Raw genomic sequence first — 9,065 nt, forward strand, 5'->3', positions numbered from 1 at the left:
TCCCCCTCTCTGTCTGCCTCTCTGCCTACTTGTGATATTTCTGTCAAATAAATAAAATCTTTAAAAAAAAAAAAAAGCTTCTGCACAACAAAGGAAACAGTCAACAAAACTAAAAGGCAACCTACAGAATGGGAGAAGATATTTGCAAGTGGCACTATGGATAAAGGTCTGGTATCCAAGATCTACAAAGGACTGCTCAAACTCAAAACCCAAGAAACAAAGAATCCATTCAAGAAATGGGCAGAAGACAGGAAGAGACACCTCTCCAAAGAAGACATCCAAATGGCCAGTAGACAATGATAAAATGCTCCAGATCACATGTCATCAGGGAATTCAAAACCACAATGAGATACCACATCACACCAGTTAGAATGGCTAAAATTAACGAGACAGGAAACAACAAGTGTTGGTGAGGATGTGGAGAAAGGGGAACCCTCTCACACTCTTGGTAGGAAGGAAAGCTGATGCAATCATTCTGGAAAACAGCATGGAGGTTCCTCACAAAGTAAAAATAGAGCTATCCCATGACCCAGCCATTGCACTCCTGTGTATTTACCCCAAAGATGCAGATGCAGTGAAAAGAAGGGACACATGCACCCCAATGTTCATAGCAGCACTGTCTGTCCACAAGAGCCAAACTGTGGAAGGAGCTGAGATGTCCTTCGACAGATGAATGTATAGAGAAGATGTGGTATATACATATCATAGAATAGTACTCAGCCATCAGAAGGGATGAATACCCACAATTTGTGTCAACATGGATGGAACTGGAAGGGGTTATGCTAAATGAAATAAGTCAAGCAGAGAATGACAATAATCATATGGTTTCACTCATATGTGGAACACAAGGTATAGTGTGGAGAACCACAGGGGAAAGGGAAGGAAAACTGAATGGGAAGAAATCAGAGAGGGAGACAAACCATGGGAGACTCTAAATCATAGGAAACAAAATAGAGGAGGGTACACTGGGGGCGGGGTAACTAGTTGATAGGTTTTAAGGAGGGGACATGTGATGATCAGCCCTGGGTGTTATATGCAACTAATGAATCATTGACCATTACCTCAAACTATACCTTGGCTAATTGAATTTAAATTTAAAAATGTGAAAAAAAAGAAAGATGAGCTATTACAATGAATACCACAAAAATACAAAGGATAGTAAGAGACTACTGTGAGCAAGGAGAGGCTAACATCTTGGACAACCTAGAAGAAATGGATAAGTTCCTAACAACAACCTAGAATGACTGAACTGAATATATACATGTGTGTGAATGTACATATACACACATGTATATATGTATTAGATGTAATATATATACACATTTTACACACACACACAAAATGGAATATTACTCAGCCACCACAAAAAAAGAAATCTTGCCATTTGCAACAATGTGGATGGAACGAGAGGGTAATATCCTAAGCAAAATAAGTCAATCAGAGAAAAACAATTATCATATGATCTCACCGGTACATGGAATTTAAGAGACAAAACAGAGAATCATTGGAGAAGAGAGTAAAAAATAAAACACGATGAAACCAGAGAGGGAGACACAGCGTAAGAGGCTCTTAGTCATAGGAAACAAAGTGAGGGTTGCTGGAGGGGAAGGAGGTGGAAGGATGGGATAACTGAGTGATAGACATTAAGGAGGGCCTGTGATATAATGAGCACTGGGTATTATATAAGATTGATGAACCACTGACCTCTACCTCTGAAACCAATAATACATTATATGTTGATTAATTAAATCTAAATTTTAAAAAGGAAAATTCTTCTTTAATCAATACTTTCCAAACCCTTTGACCCATAGCAACAATTAACTCCAGAGATGTGCCTATCTCTCTCCATCATACTCTGCTGATAGGAATAATAGGCAATCTTTTTCCTTGTCCCCATTAGTGAACCTGTGGATGTACTATGTTGGGGATGAACAAGCACACAGCTAAGATCCCGATCCTAGGCAGAATCTCAAACCAAATTGCACCTTGGTTGCCAAAACTAAACCTTTCCTTTGTGGCCCCTTTAAAGAGACCCAGCATCGTTCATTGATTTTCTGATGTGAATAGCCTTGCATACCTGGGATAAATCCCACTAGTTTGTGGTATGTAATCCTTTTCATGCATTGTTGAATATGATTTGACAATTTTCTTTTGAGGATTCTTCTCAATGAATGTGTGAACGTTCATAAGAGATATTGATTTGCAATTTTCTTATGAAGCTTTGTCTGCTTTCAGATTTTGGTATTTGGTATTTGGTTTTAGGGTATGCTGGGCTTACAGAATGAGTTAGAAAGAATTCTCTCTGCTTTTGTTTTCTGGAAGAGAGTCTAGAAAATTAATATGATCTAAATGTTTCATATAGTTTATCACTGAACACTTCTTGGCCTGGTGCTTTCTCTTTTAGAGAGCTATTAATTTTAGATTCAATTTCTTTCATAGACATAGCTGTATCTCTTCTTGTGGGAGGTTTGGTAGATTGTGTCTTTCAAGAAATTTATCCATTTCATCTAAGTTATCAAATGTAGGCAGAGAGTCATTCATAGGATGCCTTTATTGTCCTTTTAATGTCCATGAGATCTGTATTAATGGTCTCTCTTTCATTTCTAATATTAGTAATTTGTGCCCTTTTTTTTCTCTTAATTATCCTGTTTAAAGGCTTATCAATTTTATTGGTTTTTTCAAAACCAACTATTTGTTTCATTGAGTTTATCCATTAACTTCCTGGTTTTGATTTCATATTTTTATTACTTATTCTATTTGGTGTAGTTTGGATTTAATTTGCTCCTCTTGTTCTAATTTCCTAAGGTAGAACCTTAGATTATTTTTAACCTTTCTTCTTTTCTAATATGTACATTCAATACTATAAAATTCCCTCTAAACACTGCTTTCACTGTATCCCACAGATTTTGAGAACTTGTGTTTTCATTTTCATTTAAGTCAAGTATTTTAAAATTTCTCTTGAGTTTTCCTCTTTGACTCTTGTGTCACTTAGAAATGTGTTGTTTAGGAATGCATGGCTCAGTCAGTTAAGCATCTGGCTCAGGTCGTGATCCTGGGGTCCTGAGATCAAGTTTCGAATTGGGATCCTTGCTCAGCAGCGAGTCTGCTTCTCCCTCTGCCTGCAACTCCCCATGCTTGTTCGCTCTTGCTCGCTCTCTCTCTCTCTCTCTCTCTCTAGCTGACAAATAAATAAATAAAATCTTTTTTTTAAGTGTGTTTAATCTCTGAGTATTTGGGGAATTTCCCGCTCTCATTCTGTTATTAAATTCTAGTTTAATTCCACTATGGTCCAAAAAAGTCATTATATGATTTCTATTTTTTTTTTTAATTTTTGAAGATATGTTTTATGGCCTAAAATGGTCTATCTTGATGAATGTTCCATAGGAACTTGAGAAGAATGTGTATTCTCTGTTGTTGGATGAAGTAATCTATAGATGTGCATTCTATCCAGTTGATCAGTGGTATTGCTGATTTCTACTATGTATTCAGGGGTTTTCTGGGAGCTGGGTGTTTCATTTCTGATACAGGTGTATTAAAGTCTCCAAGTATAATATGGATACATCTTTTTCTCCTTGCAATTCTTTTTTTGCCTGATGTTGCTTGAAGCTCTGTTGTTTGGTGCATATATGTAAAGGTATGTTATGTCTTCTTGGAGAATTGATCCCTTTAATACTATGTTATGCCCCTCTTTATCCCTAAAAACTTTCCTTTTTATGAAGTTTTCTCTGTCTGAAATTAATATTGCTATTCCCCCTTTGTTTGGTTTGGAGTTAACATGTTATCTCCATCTCTATCCCTTTATTTTTAATCTATATCTGTTTTTGTATTTGAAATAAATTCTTGGGGTGCCAGGGTGGCTCAGTGGGTTAATCCTCTGCCTTCACCTCAGGTCATGATCTCAGGGTCCTGGGATCGAGCCCCTCATCAGGCTCTCTGCTCAGCAGGGCGTCTGCTTCCCCCTCTCTCTCTCTCTGTCTGCCTCTCTGCCTACTTGTGATCTCTCTCTCTGTCAATTAAATAAACTCTTAAAATAAAGTAAAATAGTTATTTTGTAGACAACATATAGTTGCACATCTTTTTTTTTAGATTTTATTTATTTATTTATTTGAGAGAGAGAGCACTTGCACTGGAGTGGGGGAAAGGGAATAGGGAGAGAATCCCAAGCAGACTCTGTGCTGACAGCTTAGCCTGACTCAGGGTTCAATCTCATGACTTTGAGATCATGACCTCAGCCAAAATCAAGTGTTGGGTGCCCCTGGGTCTTGTTTTTTGATTCACTCTGACAAGTGGCACAGTTAGACCATTTATATTCAAAGTGATTATTGATATAGTTGGACTAATATTTGCCATATCTGTGACCTTTTATATTTGTTGCCTTTGTTTTTATTTTTGTCTTCCAATCTTTTTTTGCCTTGTGTCATTTTTAAAAAATTTTTTATAAACATATACAGGTACCCTCCCCAATGTCCATAACCCCACCACCCTCTCCCTACCCACTCCCCCCCGCCAACACTCAGTTTGTTTTGTGAGATTAAGAGTCTCTCATGGTTTGTCTCCCTCCCTTCCTACCCCCCAAACCCCCCACGTTGCATCTCCACTTTCTCATATCAGGGAGATCATATGATAGTTGTCTTTCTCCAATTGACTTATTTTGCTAAGCATAATACCCTCTAGTTCCATCCACATCATTGCAAATTTGCCTTGTGTCATTTTAATTAATCATTTCATATAATTCCATTTTCTCTCCTTTTTTTGCATATCTTTTATACTTTTCTCCCTTTATTCAGTGATTGCCTTAGAGTTTGAAATATACATTTATGACTAATCCAAGCCTATTTTCTTTCTTTTTTTTAAAAAAAAAAAAAGATCTTATTTATTTGACAGAGAGAGAGAGCACAGCAGGAGAAGTGAGAAAGTGAGAAGCAGGCTCCCCGCTGAGCAGGAAGACTGATGCAGGACTCAATCCCAGGACCCTGAGATCATGACCTGAGCCAAAGGCAGACACTTAACCTACTGAGCCCCTAGGCACCCCTCAAGCCTACTATCAAATAATACTGTGCAGTGTGAACACCTCATGAAACTAAATAATGCTAATTCCTCCATGTCTTCCCTAATATCATTATTAGCATTCATTTCCTTTATACATAGCATATATATACATTGTGGCTTTTATTATTATTTTGAACAAACTGATATCTATTAAATCAATTAAACATAAGAACAATCACTTTTTATTTTATCTTCAATTATTCCTTCTCCAGTGCTCTTCCTTTCTTTTAGTAGATCTCAGTTTTTGACTTATATCATTTTCCTTCTTTGTAAAGAGACATTTTTTGCAAGGTAGGTTTACTGAGAAAAAATTCCCTCAATTTTTGTTTGAGAAAGTCTTTATTTCCTTTTCACTCTTGAAGGATAATTTCACAGGATACAATATTCTAGGTTGGTGGGGTTTTTTTTCTCTGAACCTTTTAAATATTTCACATCATTCTCTTTATGTTTGATTAGTTTCTGAGAAGTCTTGTGTTTAGATGTATCTTTGTTCCTCTATAAGTAAGGTGTTTGTTTTCTTTTTTTTTTTTTCACCTCTAGCTTCCTTCAGGATTTTCTCTTTATCTTTTTTTTTTTTAAGATTTTATTTATTTATTTGACAGACAGAGATCACAAGTAGGCAGAGAGGCAGGCAGAGAGAGATCTCTTTATCTCTTATTTTCAGTTTTGTTTTTGTTTGTTTGAAAATGATATGCCTAGGTATAATTTTTGGTGTTCAACATTAATTTATGGAAACTCTCAATCCTTGTTGTTTCAAATATTTCTTCTATTCCTTTCTCTTTTCCTTTCTCATTCTATTTTCATATTCTGTTTTAAGCTGTATGTGCTATGACTTTTGTAGTTGTCACACAGTTCTTGGATATTGTGTTCTGCTTTTTTCAGTCTTTTATCTGTTGGCTTTGCAGTTTGGGAGGTTCCTATTAAGATATTCACAAGTTCAGAGATTTTTTTCCCCCTCAGCTATTTCCAATCTATTAATAAAGCCATCAAAGACATTCTTCATTTTGGTTAGTGTTTTTAGTCTCTAGCATTTCTTTTTTTTTATTAGAATTTCCATCTCTCTGCTTATCTTGCTTGTATGTTGCCTAATTTATCTATTAGAGCCTTTAGAATGTTAATTATAGTTGTTTTAAATTCCCTGCCTGAAAATTCCAACATCCTTGCCATATTTGAGTCTGGTTCTGATGCTTGCAGTACTCTTTAAAGAGGTGTTTTTTACCTCTCAGTATGTTTTGTAATTTTTTTTTTAAATAACTGAGCATGATGAATTCAGTAAAATCATTTGCTGTAAATAAGCCTTTAATAAGGTACTGCTAAGATGTAGGCAATGGGAAATGTTCTATACTCCTATGACTAGGTCTCAATCTTTTAGTGAGACTATGCTTCTAGACTGTGCATTTCACACCTGATTTTCAGTCCCCACTCCCCTTAGGTGAGACAGGATGGCTAAAGTGGGGTATAATTGGGTAGTTTCCTTCACCCATATATGAATACAGAAGAAGCTTGAGTAGCTCCTTTCCCTCTCCCCTTCTTTCTAGCCTTTCTGTGGAAAGCTAGAGTCATCTGGGGTTGGGTATTTCCTTCCTGGAGGCCAATTAGGCTCTTGGGGGAGGGGGGGGGGATCCATCATATATAGATCTGGTTAAATAGTTTCTCCTGAAAGTAGACCTTGTTAAGGACAGAACAGTCAGGCATATTCCAAAAAGGTTCTTTTTTCCCCTTTTCCTGATAAGTACAAGTGGATTTTTCTCCAATATTCACTGTGAGAACCTGGCAGAAGCCTAGGAGATAAAACTCACAAGTGTGAGAACCTCCCAGTGATTTGGTTTCCTTGGAGTTTTAACTCTCAGCGTGATCTTCCCTGAGTCTTCAGCAACCCATCAGTTATTTTTAGGTTCTCAGGAACCTAATGTTTAGGTTTCTCAGGAAAGTTTCAGCTCAGTTTCCAGTATGGAAAACTGATTCTCTGTGTTTACCAGTCAGTCTTTCCAAATTTGGGAGCAGTGGTTCGCTCTGTGTCCTCACTTCTCTTATGGATCTAAGAATTGTTGATTTTTTAGTTTGTTTTGAACTTTTTACTTCACTTTACTTTTTACTTTATAAGATGGAGTGGTGACTTCCAAACTTCTTATTTACTGACCATAAACCAGATTTGGGATTATTTCTTTCTGCTCCTCAGACTGGATTTTCAGGTGTGCTGCTTTAATCTGTTAATTTATTTTTTCATTTCAATTATCGTACTCTAAAGCTCCAGAATTTTATATTTTTAAAGATTTTGTTTATTTGACAGAGAGAGACAGTGAGAGGAGGAACACTAACAGGGGGAGTGGGAGAGAGAGAAGCAGGCTTCCCACAAAGCAGGGAGCCCAACACGGGGCTCAATCCCAGGACATCACGACCCGAGCTGAAGGCAGATGCTTAATGACTGAGCCACCCAGTAGGCCCATAGTTCCAGAATTTTTGTTTGGTTCCTTTTTACAATTTATGTTTCTTTATTGATACTCCCTATTCGTTGAGATGTTATTCTCCCTGTTCCCTTTAGCTTTTCTTCTCTGGTTTCCTTTACCTATTTGAGCATATTTTAAATAGTTTATTTAAAGTCTCATCTAGTAAGTTCAATATCTATGCCTTGTCAGACACCTTTTTTTTTTAAGATTTTATATATTTATTTGACATAGAGAGATCACAAGTAGGCAGAGGCAGGAAGAGGGTGTGGCGAAGCAGGCTCCCCACTGAGCAGAGAGCCTAATGCAAGGCTTGATCTCAGGACCCTGAGATCATGACCTGAGCTGAAGGCAGAGGCTTAACCCTGTGAGCCACCCAGGCACCCCCAGACACGGTTTTTGTTGATTTTTTTCTATGAATGGGCTATACTTCTTGTTACTTTATATGCTTCCTAACTTTTGTTGAAAACTGAGCATTTTGAATATAATATGGCAACTCTGGAAATCAGAGTTTGCCCACTTTAGGGTTTATTTTGTTGTTAGTTGTGGACTGTAGCTGTTTAGTTTTTTAGTGTCATTTAAAAACTATTTCTGTAAAGTCCATATTCTTTCTCATGTGATATTTCTGAAGCCTCTGTCCCTTTAGCTTGTGATCAGGTGGTGTTTTGAGAGATTTCTTTAAGTGTCTGTAACCAAAGGAACAAGACAAGTAAAGAAAGAAATGGAAAAAACACACTCAGCCTGTTTTGGGGCACTCCTTCAGGGATTTGACAGGCCATTTACAATGCTGAGCCTCTACTTCTTGCTAATGCTGAGCCTAGAGATCAGCCAGGATGAAAGTTTAGTGTCTTTCCAAGTCTTTTCTAAGCACACATCCTACTTTGGGCATATGCATAGCTTTCTTGGCTCCTTGGTATACATACTTACTTTGAATGATCTAATTTGAAAAAAAATAAGAACAAAAAACAAAACAAAAAAACCCTCTTCTCAGTTTTTCCTTCCAGGCTTTAGGCACATCTACTGCTTGCCTCAGCTGTATTCTTTTCCCAAGGCAATAGCAGCAGTTCATTTGCCTTGCAAGGATTACAAGAAGTTCCAACTTTATAACCATTTTTCTGCCCTGATGACTTCCAAGTTAGGGGAAAGAAAAGCAAGACCTTTCAGTAGCCCCCACACAAGTTAGAACAGACCAACATAGTTCTTTGAAAATGTGGTGTACTCTTCTCTCTCTGAGACCGAGGCCCAGGGTCTCACAGTGGTAATACAGGCTGCCATCATGAGGACTACCCTAGAACGAGGGATGCATGGAGCCAGGGTAAGTAGAAATGCCACAAATCTTTACTACCATTTTTTGGTTGCCTTTTTCATAATTCAGCATTCCTTTTATTATTATCCAGAGTTCTGAAAATTTTGGTTCTGACAGTTTTTACTTTGTTTTCCAAAGTTTGGGGAAGATATTTTTGCTGGGTATAGAATTCAAAGTTTACAAGTTTTTTTCCCCTTTCACTACTTTATTTTTGAGGGAGAGAGAGTGTCTGCCCTCACCTGCATAGGACATGGGGGGAAGGCAAA

The 9,065-nt window shown here is 37.3% G+C and overlaps 1 pseudogene; it reads right to left on the minus strand.

Annotated features, from left to right (window-relative positions):
• Positions 1-1,777: 1,777 nt before the first annotated feature.
• On the minus strand, positions 1,778-2,040 carry LOC123936932 (annotated as a pseudogene).
• Between the last annotated feature and the right edge of the window lie 7,025 nt (positions 2,041-9,065).

The sequence above is a fragment of the Meles meles genome, chromosome 2, assembly GCF_922984935.1.
Source record: "Meles meles chromosome 2, mMelMel3.1 paternal haplotype, whole genome shotgun sequence".
NCBI lineage: Eukaryota > Metazoa > Chordata > Mammalia > Carnivora > Mustelidae > Meles > Meles meles.